This window comes from Chelonus insularis, unplaced genomic scaffold, assembly GCF_013357705.1.
Source record: "Chelonus insularis isolate UGA/USDA-ARS -01 unplaced genomic scaffold, ASM1335770v1 contig_24_pilon, whole genome shotgun sequence".
In the NCBI taxonomy this organism is placed as follows: Eukaryota; Metazoa; Arthropoda; class Insecta; order Hymenoptera; family Braconidae; genus Chelonus; species Chelonus insularis.
In genome coordinates this window covers 929,642-948,719 of record NW_023276446.1, presented here as the reverse complement: position 1 = coordinate 948,719, position 19,078 = coordinate 929,642, and the positions used below count along the sequence as shown (strand labels likewise).

Below are 19,078 nucleotides of genomic sequence, written 5' to 3'. Positions count from 1 at the left end.
TGATGCAGTAGAGCATTTTAATCAAGTGACTTTAACTTCAGCACGGGATGCAACACCAGAAATTAAGAAAGAAGAGATAATCTATCCACGTAGTATCAAAGAAAAAATCCAAGAAAAAAGGCGATTACGCAGAAAATGGCAGACAAGCAGACACCCAGAAGACAAAACTAGATTGAACAGAGCTGCAGCTAAACTAAAAAAAGAACTAGCAACATACAGAAACAACTTACTTAATATACATATTAACAGCCTGACTCGCTACCAAGATACGGATTATTCACTCTGGAAAGTAACCAAATTCACTAAACGTCCACAAATACCAAACAATCCTATTAAAAAACAAAACAATAACTGGGCTAGAAGTGACGCAGATAAAGCAGCAGCATTTGCGAGTCACCTGGAAAAAGTCTTCTGTCCCCAAACAGACCACCAACATGAAAACGAAACAGAGAGAGAAATAGCTCAATTCCTTGAAAGTCCACTACCTCTAGACATGCCTATTAAACACTTCACACCAACTGAGATATTTAAAACAATCAGAGGAAAACTTAGAACAAAAAAATCACCAGGTTATGACCAAATCACGCCAAAAATGCTTAAAGAGTTACCTAAAAAAGCACTGGTATTCATTACAACTCTGTTCAACGCCATTTTAAGAACAAATCATTATCCAAGCCAGTGGAAGTACTCAAAAATCATTGTGATACCCAAGCCAGGAAAACCACCTGAAGTTGTCACCTCTTACAGACCAATCAGCCTCCTACCAGTGCTCTCAAAAGTATTTGAAAAACTACTCCTCGACAGACTAACACCAACAATAGATGAAAACCAAATTATTCCTGACCACCAGTTTGGGTTTAGAGGAAGACATTCAACCATAGAGCAAGTACATCGAATAGTCAAACTAATCTCAAATTCGCTTGAAAGAAAACTATACTGCACAGCAGCTTTTCTTGATATAGAGCAAGCTTTTGACAAGGTTTGGCATATGGGACTTCTATACAAAATTAAGCAGCTGCTCCCTAAATTTTTTCTCTTATTAAAGTCATACCTATCCAACAGATTTTTCCAAGTACAATGTGGCCAGCAGATCTCCAAAGTCTATCCGATAAACTCTGGAGTACCTCAAGGCAGTGTCCTAGGACCAATACTGTACACAATTTTCACAGCAGATATACCTTTAACTGAACACGTCACAACAGCGACATTTGCAGATGACACAGCACTCCTAGTAGCTCACGAAGATCCAGTTGAAGCATCAAGAAGACTGCAGCAGAGTATCAAGCGAATGGAAGAATGGCTGAAAAAATGGAAAATCAAAGCCAACTCCTCAAAATCAAACCATATCACCTTCACTCTCAAACCAGGTTCTTGTCCGCCTGTCACTCTGTGCAACCAGCCACTACCAGAAGTGACAGAAGTAAGATATCTAGGAGTACATCTGGACAGTAGGCTCACCTGGAAGACTCACATACTAAAGAAACGCAAAGAACTAGAAATACGATTCAACAAACTTAAATGGTTGATCGGTCGAAGATCAAAACTGTCGCTGGAGAATAAGCTACTCATTTATAAGGTTATCATAAAACCAATATGGACCTATGGAATACAGCTATGGGGATCAGCATGCACCAGTACAATAGACATCATCCAAAGACTCCAATCGAAGGCTCTCAGAGTCCTAGTTAACGCTCCCTGGTTTGTAACAAACGACACAATCCATAACGACCTAGAAATGAAGACCGTCAAAAATGAAATAACAGAATTCAGCACAAGGTACATCGAACGACTTAAATATCACCCCAACAAACTAGCTTCAACAATATTAAATAGAGACAGCGAGAGAAATAGACTTAAAAAGAAATATAAACCACTGGACCTAACTACAAGATTCTAGAGTGATGACCGCTGGGCTATCCTCCATCAACAACACCTCAAGACACAATAATTACACCAAAATTACTCATTGTTTACAAAACAGATTGTAATTTAACCTATGAATAAAAAAAAAAAAAAAACTTAATTAATATTATAAATTTTATATTTATAACCAGAGTATACTTTTAAATTATATCAATAAACATTAAACTGGATTTTTCAGTAAACTAAAATTTTATTGAAAAATCAGTGATTTTATATTGTTTACTGATTTATCAGTTGAATTGTGAGTTCTCATTGTTGCCACCAAGATGGATGTTGCGTGTGTCATACATCTTCATTGTGTATTTATGTTTTCAATGAGCAGCGTTTAGAAAATTAACGTAAGTACATTACCATAATATTTCGAATAATTACTATGTAAAATATTTGTTGTATGATTCTTGAATAATCAATGGAAACATATATTCATTTAATTGTGCTTAAATTTCTGAAAGTACATTCCAAATATCCATGGTTGAAAAGTACCAAAATTTGTCAGTTGATGACATATTCCAAAAAATAAGGTTAATTATCAATGATGAAATTTAACACCAAACCGGACAACATTAAAAAAATTCAAAGTAGCGAAAGTTCAGATGAATATAAAATATAATATAATTCACTATATATATATATATATATTCGAAATAAAATACGTAGTTCTGTTCATTTGGAAAGGTTTGTTTCTATTTATTGAAATTTATTAGTTTCATTTAATCAATTAAATTAGTTGAATTTACTGACGGAATCAGTCAAATTTCTACTGAAGTTACCAGTAACAATAAATTCTTCTGAATTTTTCAGTTTAATTTAACTGAATATCAGTGGCCCGATTCGGACTGATGCCATCAGTGAATAGTTACTGATATTCAGTCAATATTAGATGATTATTTTTAAGAGAGTATATTCAACAATTTTATTGATCTAAATAGTCATAAACTCTATAACAGACATGGTATTCTTCTTTATCATAAAAATCCATTTTAATAGAGATAAAGTCAATTAATAACAAAAAAGCAAACGTAATTGAAACAGAAATAAAATACTCTATGAGTCTCGATAAGTTAGTATTCATGTCAAGACTCGAAATTGGTAAAGTAACTTTGAGATTAGCTGAGAAAGAGTAAGTCGTAGTCACTCGAGTATAGAACAACGTGCTCAAATGTTCTTGACCTGTTCGATAAATCGAATTTTATAGTGCACACAGTTGGCAAGCATGCATGTGAGCAAGTAAGTCTTCTGCGTAAGTTCGATTTATCTAAGAAGTTGAGGGCACTGTTGATGGGGAACGATCGGAAATTCAGTCGTCAAGTTTCTATCCTATTTCTAGAGAGACTATATTCTGAACCTATGAACTCACAAGAGTATGAGTGGGAAATTCAATTAGCCTTGGGTGCTCTAACGAATCAATTCGTCCAATGTTCATCGGAGCTTCAATTGGTAATTGAGCTTCGTGAAATGTCAACGTTTCAACGTGTCTTATTTTCGATCGATGATCTAAGTATCATAAAGACAGAAGCTTGTGCCGCGTTGCAGTGTTTCCATACTAGCGCATTGTCACGCACTATGAAACTAGGTATTCTGACTTAACTGTATTGTCGCATATATGGTGGAATGAAGTAGCCTTTTGCAGACCTTACTTGTAGCGTCCAACTGCCAATTTACTCGGACAAACTTGTCACGCAAACTTTCTGGAATTCATGAGCAATTAAACTTACTGAGACTATGCTTAACTATTCGTAAAAAAAATATCTAACTGTTTCAATAAATGCCTTCATTCTTAATAGATACAAATATATCTTACTTCATTAGATGGTGCGTGGCAGAAAAGGTCGATCGCGTGACTGGTTTTTAGATAGACTTATGACGTAGATGATATGGAAAGCGGAAATTCTCATAGTAATATCATTTAAGGCGGATATAAAAATTAATATGTTATCAGTACAGGAAAAAAACCTAAATTACTAGTACCTGCTTAATGGTATTTCTATTAAATATAGAATGTGATTATGGATCATTGTTTTATCCTACATGTGGAATATAAAATTCATTAATGGAGTTGATTATAAAACCAATGACGAGGCCATAAAAATGTAAACATTCATTATCTTATAAAATATATTGTTAGTTTCCTAGTAGAAAGTGACTTATTTCGGTCTAGAAGTCAGAATTGCAAATTTTAATATCAATCAGTGAAATTTATTCAAAAACTCTGTATTATTTTAAGATTGTAGAAGCTATTTGTGACTATTTCTATTTTTTATACTTCCCCTTTCTCCGTTGCCCTGTACCTTATTTTAATAAACGTCCATACCAATAGAATGAATAATACTGACATATTATGACAGTACATATGCAGAAAGAATTTTTTCACCAATCATAAGTGCAAAAATGACAAGTACACATTTTGAAATTTAGAAGAAAAATAGTTCTATCTAACACACGGAGAAAAAATTCCGTTAATTTTTATTTAAAAATCCATACAAAAATTACCGTGCTGCTCAAGAATGTGAGTTCAAACTTACTGAAAAGTAAAAAGTAATGATCAACATACAAAAATTATAAGTTACATAAGAAAATGTATCATTCAGTTTTTTGAAAATTACTTTGGCAGCACCAGAAAATTTAGTGTTCCACAGCACCTGAAAATTTAGTAACGTTAGCTGTGATAACTACGTAACCGACAAACAATTTTATTTAAGTTTAGTGATAATTTTTTTGGTTATATAAACAAATAAATAAATAAATTAGGTTCATTGATAATTAACTTTCTTAACTAATTAATTCGTTGGAATGAAATACGGCACACGTTTTACAATACTGCCCCCCCCCTATCCCTACGATCGGGATCTTACGCAGAAAACCTGTGTCGTCGATACAACCACCCGGCTCTCCGAAGAGATCTTCCTCTCCCGCTCACGGTGGCCCGAGAAAAATCATATAAATGACTTTTGTCTCGGCCGGGACTCGAACCCGCGACCCATCGTGTGTCAAGCTGACGCTTACCCATGAGTCCACCGCGTCAATCCGTTTAAGCTTATCATAAATTGTTAAGATATAACGTGTTGCCGCCAATATTGAATCGTAACGAAAAATATGAATGTCATCTTTGTTTACAATATGGAAAAAGTAACTATAGCACTGAGGGTGTTCACACAATCAAAAACAAAAGCCGTAAGATGTACGCATGCGTACAAACCAATTTTTAACTTATTATGATGTTAGTATGCACGCGTACGTCTTAAATTGTACGTTTTACGGCTTATGTTTTTGATTGTGTGAACGGTCTTACAATACAAAGAAAGATTGTGTTGGACCGATAATTCGAAGATTCCCGACCCAGCACGGAAACTCTCGAGAATAGAAAAAATTATAGGAGAGCACCCGAATTTTTCCTACCACACGGATCATAATAAATTATATACAGATTCTCATTTTTTTCTAGTCACTTACTAATTTTTGTTTAAAGTTTGAATAAAAATTAATATTTATCGAATATTACCGTGCTGCATAAGAATTTTTACTTTTACTCTTCTTAATAAATATTGAATCTATAATAAAAATTTTAAAAGGATTACTAATTTTTCTTTGAAGGTTGTCTTAATTTTTTAGGGAATTGACATTTGCGCGTGGATTGTTGTGCTGAGCACGGTAATTTTTATTGGAATTTTTTCTCCGTGCAGTAAATATTCTTGTTAATGAACTTGATACTTACAAGATGTTGCCCCAGATAGACTTGGGGGATTATCATGAAATGCATACAATAGTTTTTGGAAATTAATTGTCAACTTTCTATAAATTTTATTTAATATATCGAATTTACTTTGAATTTCCGCTAGATTTCCATCAATTTTGCCCTTTAAATTTTTATCGTTTAAAGCGCAAACACATTTATGATTCTTTACACCAACATTAATACTTTCTTTGAGTTCATTTAATTTAAGAGAAATGGAAGCTACACGTAGTGTAAATGAGATATCTGAACAGAAAATAAAAGTTGTTCAAATACATCAACATTTTATGGAAATCGATTAGAAATTTGAATACACGCATATTATATAGGAAACGTTGAATCTGTGCATATCATTAATATGTCTTCTTGTCATCAGAATAACTTGCGTTCATAAGGTGCAAGAAATGATTGGTAAATTTGAGGGAAATGTATGTCGATTGTAATAGATTTAACATCTTTTAAAACCAAAAATTACGTAATGTTGATCGGATGTCTTCGCATTCATCCGGACTTTTCTTAAAATGGTGGACTATATGTTGTAAAGTACGTGAGTAATTACAGTGTAGTGCAATCGGGAAGTGTTTAATTAAAAGAGACATGTTTTTTGAAAAACAGTTGAGGTAAGTTCAATTGAAATATTTCTCAAATTAATATTAATAAGGTTAATAATAACAATTGAAAATTTTAAGGAATATAATATCAAAAGATATATTGTTGAATCGGAGAGAGAATCGTCTTCCGGTGAAATCGGACTTCATAAACAGAGCATTCGCCATATTATGAACACGTTGGAGGAATTTGAAAAGTTCGAAAGAGGCGATAAATCCGAGCATGCTGTTTTGGTAAGAAACATAATATAAACTAATTCATATTTCGCACGATAATTAACAATAAATAAACTTGATACATAAATTCATGAATGGCTACATCACTAACTTAAATTTAATTTTAGAAACGCTATTTGGAATTTTTGGGTAGCATCAACGTAAGAGAGGCACTACATCGCTACTTTTAAGTTACTGTGACACAGATTCAGAGCAAATAAGTAATGTTGGTGATTCTACAGATAGTGATAATTAAAGTGAATAGTATTAATACATTTAGAATAATAATTATATTTTTTATGAAAAAATGTAGCTAAAATTAATAATGAATAATTTTAATTAACGTTTTATATAAATACTTTACGAATATAATGGCGCAAATATGAATGAAACACATTCCGCCTTTATGCCCATAAGTTTCCATCAAATTTGCCTTAACTTTACCGCTTTGATGAATGCATGATATCATTGAATATTCCTCCATGTTTCCATCAAATTTCCTTCATCGAAAGCAAGAAACTTCTTCCTTAAATTTTACTCTCACAAGACAGCAATGTGTTTATTGCATAAAATAACGAAACATTTGTTCCGTACTTCTTATTCTTTCATATAATTCTGCCTTCTTGAAAAGCGATGGATCAGGCATAAGGTGTTCTATTTATCTGTCAATTTTGATCTGAAATTGGCGGAAATTTGGGAGAAATAATCCCGAATTTGTCTATCTGGGGCAGTAAAATAATTACTTACTAACTAAAAATTCACTATCAGATGCAAATATTTTTACAAAGAAATTTCAAAATATGCACTTGTCACTTTTGTACTTGAGATTAGTGAAAAATCCTCTTCGTATATACATTGTAATACGTACGTGTTGTGATAGGGGAAATATGCACGTAACTGAAGTTTCGATCGTTCACATGAACGAAAGAAAACAAAATAAAAAAATGGAAAAATAGTGACAATGTATAAATAGAAGATAACATAAAGATAAATATAAAAGAAAATGGTAGCCACCAATTAGAATTCGAAGGTACGAAAATTTGCACACACTTTCTTAGCAGTGTAGTAAATGTATCTGTCGATTATTGAGTTGATCTAAATCGTAGTTTAGGAGTTATTATTTTTTTATTGTTTTTTTACATTTTACATATTAGGCTTTGGTTTTTTTTAATTCTAATTGGTGGCTACTATTTTCTTTATCTTATCTTCTATTTGTATATTGTTACTATTCATTTTTCCATTTTTTAATTTTTTTTCTTTCGTTCATGTAAACGATCGAAACTTCAGTTACATAAATATGCTTCCATCATCTTAAAAGTAATGCTGAAGTATCCACAAATGACCCTAAATATCTATCAAAAATTTTAGGGTAATTTCGATCTGAAGCCTCTATTTTAAATAAGTACCAAATAATGAAAATAGTTTTTCCATTTTAATCATCTTTTCGTATTAATCAAAAAAACATGAAAGAAGTGAATTGTATGAATGAACTCAAAATTTTGAAAATGATTTTTAATATGGATATAACATATGGTATATCTAAATATTTGGCAGGACTTATTTTTGCATATTATCATTTTGATAAAACAATGAAAAAAAACTTGAATATTGAAACTTATACGAATAAGTTTAAATCCATTGGTATTTAATTTTTTGGAAAAAAAACGTAAAATGACTTAATAAGAATAAAATATGATTTCACATACTTAATAATAAAATGTATAAATTGATGATTAAGACATCCATCGACTTAGACGTAATCGTAAATCCTCGCTCTTACGTCGGACTACATTTCACTCGTAGTAGGGCTGTCCTCGAACGTGACGTGGATACGCCGCTTTGGGAATTTATGTTCTTTAGTAGCGTCTGCTTGGCACTCGGATCTTACTGAAAGTGTTGACCGCGTCGTCGCACGTACACGCGTTTACAGAAATGTCTTACCGTCGCAACTGTACTGTTTCTTTCAGATTATAGGACTACCTGGAATATCATGCTCGGGTGCGACGAGAAAATAGCGAAACTTGTTCTAAAAGAAAACGAAAAAGATATGACGTTCCATTCTAAAAAATAACTTAAACTATTTCTTTACTTTGTTTTTTTTTATTTATTTCTTATAGAAATTTTATTAAAAGTCGGCAGATTTAATAAAATGATGATCATTTTGTATTACTAAACTCAGCAATAATATTTGATGGTTTTTAAATGATATAATATAAATTTTCTTATAAGCACTTATCCTTTCTTTCTCTCTTCCGTTCTCCTCTGAGTAGAAATAACTACTTTCTAGGTCAATTAAATTCGAAATGATGATGAGTCAAGTGACATAGCTATTTTTATAAGGGCTTTATTACGGTTAATGTGTAAATTGCTGAATTGACTGTATCACTTACAGGAAATCTCAAAGGAGAAAAAGCTTTCAGATATCATTGTCATGAAGACTTTGTCGAATCACCAATAGACTAGTCATAATAATAGACAGACATTTATTGGAGATGAACAACAGAGTCTAGTATTTGTCTTAGGTATGATTACTCAAGAAATTTATTTCCCATGAGTCCTATAATTCGATTTGCTATGGTTACAACTTTTTCACCTTCAGCTTTTTTTGCAGCTTCTTTCATTTTACATGAAAACAAAAATTCTTTATAACCTTTCTGATAACTAACCACCTCGTTTTTTGAACTATAAACAAATGTCAAGAATTAATTACTGAACTGACTTTAATAGTCATTTCCTTGTCATATTAGTGACAACTAAATAAAAATCTTATTAAAAAATGTAATTATTTAAATAATATTTGTATTTTGTGAAACATATGAAATATTGATTATAAAATTTCATTAAAATATTACCTTTTGGTTTAAAAAATACAAAATTGAGTCCAATCAATTTATTTAATGATTTCTAATAAAAGAAAGAATTAGCCCAGACAGATATTCTAGATGCTTTTAAGCAGAATGACTTACAAGATTTGGTTGAATAATTTAGTTTGAAAATGTTGAGAGCTTCAGAAAGCTATTAAGACATAATTCAAAATCATGATCAAAGGCTTTACCTAAAGCTTGTTTGTAGGTGGGTTTGATGATGTCATATGAAAATGAAGACCTTATACACAGAGTCCAAGTTTATTTGAAATAGAATATGTCGCAAATTACTATTCCATAATCACTACAAATATTCATGAGGTCAATTGAAAAGAAATGAAACATTAACATTAAAATCTTATTTTGATTTATACTTATATTATTTGTTTTTTTTTTTTATTGCATTATAGCTATGCTCATGAGAAATGAGTAAACGAAAATCAATACTATGTTATTTAGTCTAATAAAGTGTTTGCTGATTTACTCTATTTTTTTCCTAAATGGATAAATCTTTTATGTATGGCATAAATTTGATGTTTTAATTAATATTTAAATATAAAAAATATCAGTGGTCAAATATCAGCATCAAAAGGTCTACAATACTAACTTGCCAGTAGAAAGAATGATAAGATTTAGTTAGTTTACCATTTCTTTTAGTTTTTGAATTCTGCATAAAAAACTGCTCGACCATTTTTGCTGAAAACCTAATCGGTTCTAAACTATGTAATTATGTGTCGAATGTAATTAGTTCGACATCGTTATCATATTTTGTTTTCGAAATAATCGAGACGAAAAATAATTCCAAACTCACATACGAACATACGTACATACACAAACACATGGACGTCCATTCTAAAACTATTGTATTCGACTCTGGGTACCGTGAATGGTGGAGATTTGTCAAAATTTGGGATTCGCAAAATCGAATCCATTACTATTACTATTATTTTCACAAACACAAACGCTCTATTAGCATTGTACAATAAGAACCAGAATGAATAGTTTTAAAGATGCATACATGTACATTGACGTTGAATAACTATAGAGCATTAATTTTGATGAAGTAATCGAATGTACCTGTAGATTTACTTTGTACATGATAATTTCATAACTAGAATTATGTAAAGATTTAATTGTCCAATTTTCTCTTGGATGATTTTCTGTATTTTTTAGAAACATAAATAATTATATTTATAATTTTGTATCTGTTCTGACTTGGTCGGAGGTGTTCTGTCACTGACCTGACATTTTTCTCCTACCGAATAATCAGAAGACTAAATGTCTTTCCTGCCAACTCATCTACGCCAATTAGATTACTCTAATTAATTCCTAGGCGTAGATATCCCTTCCCAAGGACCTAGAAACTTCGAGAACACAGATTTTTCGGGTGAAACAGTTCGGTATCAATCAGTATTCCTCGGTTACGGCCAGTCTTTGAACTAGGTGTACGTCGGGACGACTCCTGGGCATCATCGGACAATGCCAACCCACAGACAACTCGATACGTGTACAATCACAGAAAGCTCACACAAACTCTTTAGATAGAGACCAGAGAACTCTCCAAAATATTCCTCAGAAATGGAATAATTCAACAGTCAATCATCTACAGTGATGATTGAGAACTCATCAGACATCATCAGTAAGCTCAAGTTGGTCCGATTTAACATCTTCATTGCAAAAGACGCGAACGATGTCGGCTTAGACAACTCACGGCCTCATGGACTATCACACATACAAGATCTATATACGAACAACTCACTTATGTCTATGTGACTGACGCCAACGTAGTGACAAATCATACGATTCACAAAAATTCAGACTACTCGTGGTGCAAAGGTCAGCCCTGGAAAAACTTACAACTTTTCAGTGATCTTCTAATCATCAGTCAGCTCATCAGTAATCTTTATAAGTGAAATATCAGTGAACTTCTTGTCATAAATTCCAGTGAACCGAAGACTGTATATAGACAATTCATGGACTCAGTTTCAGTGAATTTATACCAGACAATTATCAGATATACTATCTCATCATTATAATACTTATTACTGTTACTTAAGTGGATAATAAATAGTTATTCGTTATTGTTAAATAGTGTTAGCCTATTCATTTACACCCGTTCAACAATCCTGACTGTTTTAGCGTCCATCTATCCTAAAAATTCAGTCCACATTTAGTTCTGATTATCGTCCACCTGTAATCCATTTCATAGTTTTTCCACCAGCTAATCTAAATCAGAACAGTATTTAATAATTTTACATAAACAGAAGAAATATTTAAGATCATATTATTAATGTAATTTATAGTTTAATTTTAGAAAATAGACTACTTAAATATAACAGCATATATTACCACTATTTACTAATAACATTTCTTTAATTTATCTAATTATAAAATTACTCTATTTAAATTAAAGTAATTTAACAAATAATTGAATAGCATAAAATATTTGAATGATTTAGAACCAATACTTTTCAAATATAACGATAAAAAATAGTGTGATTTATCATGTGTTAATTTTCCATTCAAAATTTTTCATTTGAATCTTTGTGTAAGTTTAAGAAAAATCAAACTGTAGTATATGAATGAATTGCCTCATTGATTTTCAACCATTTTTACGAATATATTTAAAAACGGTAGCAATTTAGTAACTGTCTTTTCATAGATCAATAAATGATAGTATTCTATAAATTTCAACTATGAGAGTGCCTTATCAAATATAACAATTTTTGTTAACTTCCCATTAGGAAGTTATTGAAATTGGGTCGATTGGAAAAATTTGAATTTTCATTATATCTCCATGTTTCACAATATTTGCAAGCATACTGATCAATTTTTAGAATGATGTATGTGTGTACGTACGTACGTATGTATGTATGTATGTACGGACGTCAGCATTTTTTTCGTTTTCGATATTTTACGAACGGATTAAGATAGCGACTTTAACCGAAATCGAAAAAAAACCGAGTCGATACTGACTAGATGTTATTGTTCACAACCAAATATAACTTTTAACAATTACTCATTGTTTATAACAATACGAATTTGTTATAAACATTTAAAAATTGTATTTATTGATTAAGTAATGTGTATATCACATGGACTCGGATGCTTTCAACAAACATTGATTATAACTATTCAAATTTGTTATAAACAATTACTAATGGGAAGTTCGTCGTGTTAGCACAGAAAAAGTGTGCTCAGGCCTATTTTTTTTCTTTAGATTCGATTTCGTGTTATTGTCATGAAATATTTTTACTTTGAAATGATAGTGTATAAGATATTCAACGTATCTATTATTCATACATCATTAGTAAAGTTCTTTGATGTACACATATTCATAAGCGAATCGAAAATTGAAAGGAAGTTATTTAAATACAATCATGACTTTTTAACTTCCTATTTAATAAGGAAGTTTTTGTAATGGCATCGAGTTCTAAATTTCGAAAGTTCCCTTATATCTCCACTTGTAATTGAGTATTTAGAAGTGTACTAAATTTTTAGAGCATGTATGTACGTGCGTGTATACGTGCGTATGTCAACATTTTTTTCGTTCACAATATCTCAAGATTCCAATTGAGGATGAATGAAGATATTTAAGTCGATAGGATGTGATGGTATTTTTTATCTTTGACGAGAAATTTCTCTTTTTTCGAATGAATGATGTATGATTCTTATCATTTATAGCGATTGAATAATAGAAAAGAATTAACAATCAAAAAACTATAAATATTTTTTAGATACAAAAAAATTATAAGATATGAGATATCATGAAGAATTATTATTGGAAAAGATTAAAAATAGTTTAGAGCAATTTTATTATATCATAAACAGTAAATAATAGTCTTGATGAGTGAAGTAATAACTATTTTTATTGAATGTAGTTAATACCAACATTAAAGTGTCGAACAACTATATTCATTTTTCCTAGACGAGTAACTTAGAGCCCCAATTCTGAATCCTTACCAAAATAGTGATTCGTTATGAATAATTAAAAACAGTTTCTATCGATTAAATGCATTCGAAGCATTTCACTTACATTCTATTATTTATTACAATAAACATTAATGATAAGGACTTTTTATTATATGTTCTTATGCATAAGAATATAAATTTCTAGTTCAGGTATAGAGTATTGAATGAGAAAGATAATAAGCATCATCTGCAAAAGTTTCTTTCGAGCATGTCGATTGGCAGTCTGCAGGTTGGAGATTAATTTGATCCTTCAATAGAACGTCAGGATGATCGTCCGTATAACCTTTCTAAAAGTATACATTTGAGAGGAAAATTAATCTTTTCCTCTCATGAAACCATGACATTTACCCAGTTCTTCATTCTCTTCGAGGATTTTCTACGGCAATCACGCGAATCCAATAGTCTAGTCTTGGAGCTTCCATTTGAAAAGTGGAATGAATTTTTGTGAAGTCCACACCGCGCTATTCGCCATTGCTACAGAAAAGCCAGTCACTTGTCTCCAGGGGTTTTACATAGAAATTACTAAGCCGGAATATCAGTCGACTTTTTCTATCTCTTCTTATTATTCTTTTTCAACAATTCAGTACTTTAAACTGATTGCATTTTAATTTTCTAGATATAAACTATTGCATAATGGCATTCGATTATTTAAAATATTAGTTAGGTCCTCATTAAGTTTGCGAATTCATTATTAAAATTTCATTGGTCTTTAGCTGTACCTATCTAAAATTTCTTTGGGGGTATTTTGTTATTTTTTTTTATTTATGGGATGAGACAAATATTCAAAATTTGCCAACACACTTTAATGTCAATAAAAAAACATTATTACTAATTAAATGCTCATTAGCAGTCATTTGATCATAAGAGATAACAAAGAGTGTCAATGAATACATAATCGGTGCGTTAATTGCACGAATCACAAACTCGTGATTGAATTAACCGGAAATGCAAATAAGGATGTTCGTATAATTGAAATACTCTAAAAACAATAGTCATCACGCTCCAGATCTACATTGAATGCTCAGTGAAATAATGAGTTCTACCTCAATAATTATTTCCAAAGCAATTATTATTTCTTCTTATGCTTTATTTATTTTTTCCAGATTAAAATAAAAATCAATTCTTTCAATACAATATTTTATTTGATTAATTGAAATATCTGTATTATCCGCATTCGACGAAAACTCTGAACTCTGTAATTTAACTTAGTATGAACTAGGTTCATTTGATGGTTCAATTGTTGTTTCGAGTAGTTCTCATTCGCCACTTTAATTGCAACTGAAAATCTGTAAGAAAAACAGTCCATTGCGAAAAGCTAACAAACTAGATAATTATTGTAAATCAGATCGAAATTAAATATGTATATTAAGTTTATGAAAATAACTCAGAGTTTTGATTCATCTGTTTATTTTAAAAATTCATTGAATCTAAATAGTGTGATTGGCTAGAAAAGATACACAAATAATCCACGGTTTGCTATGTTTGAAAACAGTATTACTGAAGAGATTATTGTCGTTTATAGACATTTTACATTATTCCTATCCAGCATAAACTAGTAAATATATCGTAATGTTATTTTCATGGTAGAAGTATATCAATATCAAATTTTAATCAAGATGATGACATGTCTAATTATAGAATACTATGATGACATTCAATTACTGAAACAACCAAAATTGACGAAACTGTAGTGAAAATTAATTACTTTCCACATGAACTATTATACAACCCTAAAACATACCATTAAATACATCTACTCGTTATTTTCGTCCTCTTACACAGCGAATTTATTTTTTATTATATATTTTATTCATTCAGAGTTAATAATAAAAATGTAAATAAATTTAACTTGATAAAAAAAAAATTCAATCATATGTCGAATTAAAGTTGAAATCTCATTAAAAAACATATAACATTTAAAAAGAGTTCTTGAAAAGTAATGAACTGGATAAATTTGGTTTAAATTTACTGTTGATAATCTGATTTGTGAAAAATCAATCAAGATTATTGTTAATTAAAAATACATAAATAATGTATCATTATTTTTTACTTCTTTCGTTTTAAAGTATTTTTTTTATCATGATTCGCCGTTAGTATCATCAATTTAAATTGCATAATTGACATATCGACAAATGAATGATAGAGATTGAGATCTTAACACTTTGATACAGCTTTAATGTTCGAATGAAAACACCTGCGGTTGAAATGTGTTTTAAAGACTGGTAAGACTGCTGATAACGCTGTTGAATGATTTTCCGGGAGTAGTGAATATTGGCTTTGTGTGTCGTCTACCTGCATATACGAAAGTACTCACGATCGATTCGTTGGTGTCACAGTCTGAACATTGTCGAAGTTTCGTTTGCTATAATTCAACTGAATGCGTTGTATGGATATTGTCCTGAACGTATTGATCCATTGAAAAGAATAAACTTTTTTTTACAAACAAATTTGTGCAAAAGTCAGTATTACACAAGACAGATCATTTTATTTTGTTCATATTCTTTTTAGAAATAATACGTTAAAAAATATATATATGTTGCATAGTACAAAAATCAATGATTTATTGATTGCTATTTATTTGTTTTTTTATTCAATTTACTAAAAAAACGAATAAACAGATTGTAAAAGTCATTGAAAAACGAGGAGATTGAACGACTTAATTAAAGTATCTCACCAATAGTTTTCTTTTTTTTTTTTCGTTTTTTTTAATTCCACTCTTGTTAGAGTACAACCCTCGAGACTCTTACACTTTTTTCCTACCTTTACTTTTAAAACTCTACTAAAACTAATGTAACTACTTTCCCGATGGACTTCTCTCGTTATCCGTAAAATGTTTCTTAACTAACAAATTCTTTTACTCTCAGGTAATCGATACAATTAGCTTTCAAATCGAAAATTAATATATTCGAGAATCGTGACTTTCCGCCTATTGACAGTTACCTACACATCCCCCCCCCCTCACACCCAACAGATAACCTCTAAAATTCCATTGAATTATTTATCAGGATTTTTTTTTCAATTTTTTCCTCTCATTTATTAAACACTAAAAATCTCATTATAAAAAATTGTATTAATTGAGTTGAAAAAGTAATGTATAATTATGTTGATTGAAGAGAAATGAAACGTATATTTTATAATTCAAGTTTAAATAAATTAAAGAAAATAAATATTAGTTGCACTATTTTCCAACAACTTGTCATTTTTTTAAATACATTTTTCAGAATCTCTCTAAAAGTGTATTATTTTAACACGTTTAAAGTATATAAATATTACTGTAAATTTAAAGTGTGTTAAAATAATACACCTCAAGTGTGTTTAATGTTGAATCGCTACATACAAACTATAGAACGTAGTAGCCATTCTTAGTACACTTTACGGTCTCTTAAAGCCTATAGTTTGTTTACGGTGTTCAACATTGAAAATGTGTAAATATAGATATAACATGTATAGATATGTTTATTACTTTGGATTTACCATGATGACGTCAATATTAATCAAACGATTTATGACATGTTTCATTAAAACACTTTTAAAAGCCGATTGAAGATACACTTAACAAATATATCCAGATAATATATTCATGATAATTCCTTCATTCAAACAGGTATTTTCTATTTAAGCCTTTATTAATGATATATAAATTTGTCATTTATTAAATGTAAATAACTAATAATTATAAAACACATCTTACATTGTTCTATAAACAAACTATTTCAAGTCCATCTATGGTACCTCTATGGTCTATTATAATGGCCCTCGTAACCATTAGGAAACAGACTGCCGTCAGACTTACATATGTTGCTCTCTATTGGTTTCCTAGGCGCAGACAAACGTAAGATCAACGTCAGATGTCAGATGCTACCGCAAAAAGGAAGCAGACGTACGTAAGTCTGTCGATAGATTCTGACGTCAGATTTTGGCTACTTTTGGCCCTACAGGGACGTGATATCAATCAATATACATCCTACCCCTTTAAAATATATTTATCTAATAAACAATTGATACCAACTTGGATTTGAATTTAATTCTAATTACCATATTCTTAAATAAGAAAAAAAACTATAAAGTGATTTAAAACGATGCCCATAATTCCTCAACAGCATCAATACAAAAAAAGAGGTTTAAACTACTAACTTCTAAAGGTTATAGACTTTTCAGAATTCTCGAAAACATAATCAAGTAGTTTTTTGCAATTACCCACTGAATGAAATGGGTCAAAAATCAACATCATTTAATTGTTCCTGAGATATGTGAAACAAAGGAAAGTTCACGAACGTAAAGTACGTACACTCAAATTAGGAAGATCGGGACAATATGGGGACACTAAGAAAGTATGTTTACTCAATAAAGGGTTTTTATAGTCTTCAAGTAAATTATATTTGAAAAATGGAAAATTAACAAAAATAATTTTTTGCATTGGGTATTTCTTTGTTCCGAAAAATCGAATCCATTAAAATAATTTCCAAGTAGGAAGTTAATAAATGAATGTAAGTATCAAAAAATAATGAAAAAATGGATAATCATTGGTAATGAATTTCTTCAAATCAAATATCCTTCTATTGTATAGCTGTGCTGTCACAATAACTCATGTTCCATTGAAGTGCCTTGATCCATCTAACCGTGATTTTCAGACAAGACTATATAAGTATTCGACATTTGAGAGCTTGCCTGAAGCAATTGAAGGAACTTTTGCTTCGTAAATGGTAAAATGAGAGTACAATTGGAATGGCAATGCGCATTTCGTCAGCAAAGTGCTTCTGAAAGTTAAATTATTGGTTAGAATACACGAACATCCTGCTCACTTATACAAGTTCGAGGAGAAAGTTAAAATTATCAAAACGACACAAAACTTTAAATATTTATCGACCACTTGTTTCTTAAACTTTGTCATAGTATTTTTTCAATGATAAAAAAATAATTCAAATATAAAAGAAACTTTTTACTGTCAACTTTTAAATAGTTTGTTTCTGCTTTAAAACATACTTCCAAAGTTTTTAATGAGTTAATGATGAACGGTAAAATTTTAATTAATTTACTTTTTTCTATTCATTTATATTAATTATTTTTAAATATATAGAGTGGAAAATCGATATTAAGAATTATTTATCCATTATAAAATATTATAATAAACAAAATAACGTATGGGAAAAATAAACCATAAATGCATTGATTGTACATAAATAAAATATAATTTCAACGTATGTAGTTTCAGTATGAGTTTTATTAACCCTAATGGATATAATAGATATAATAAACAATATATAAATATGATATGACGTATGTATTGCTGCATAATGTACCATTATAACTTTTTTTATTATTGATTTGACATTTTCTATTCACCCTCTAACGCTCTAAAAACGCTTTATATTAATCTTTGGAAATTTCCTGTATTTTATTTTATTCTTTTTACATTACATTCTGTATATCCGTTTATTCTCATATACAATCTTTCGAATAATAATTTGTTGGTCGATTTTAAATTATTTCATATATTATTTAATTTAAAAATAATAATACGAACTTGTTGCAGTTGTATTTTAATTTTTCTTTTAATCAATTAAGTTTATTTCAGCATAACTAAGGATTTGTGATGATTAAAAAACTATTGCAATACCATATTAATATCAATAATCAAATGTAATTAAATGATATTCCATATGTAATATAATGATGACCCTTTTTCTGAAAAATTTCAGCCATTTAAAGTACTAAGAAAAATGATAAGAATGACATATCAATTGTCAGTGTTAACTAAACTCAAA

The 19,078-nt window shown here is 30.2% G+C and overlaps 1 protein-coding gene across 17 annotated transcripts in view; it reads right to left on the bottom strand.

Annotated features, from left to right (window-relative positions):
• SLO2 (slowpoke 2) overlaps positions 1 to 19,078 on the bottom strand; it is a 110,909-nt gene that overhangs the window by 53,381 nt on the left and 38,450 nt on the right. The gene's annotated exons all lie outside the window — the stretch shown is intronic.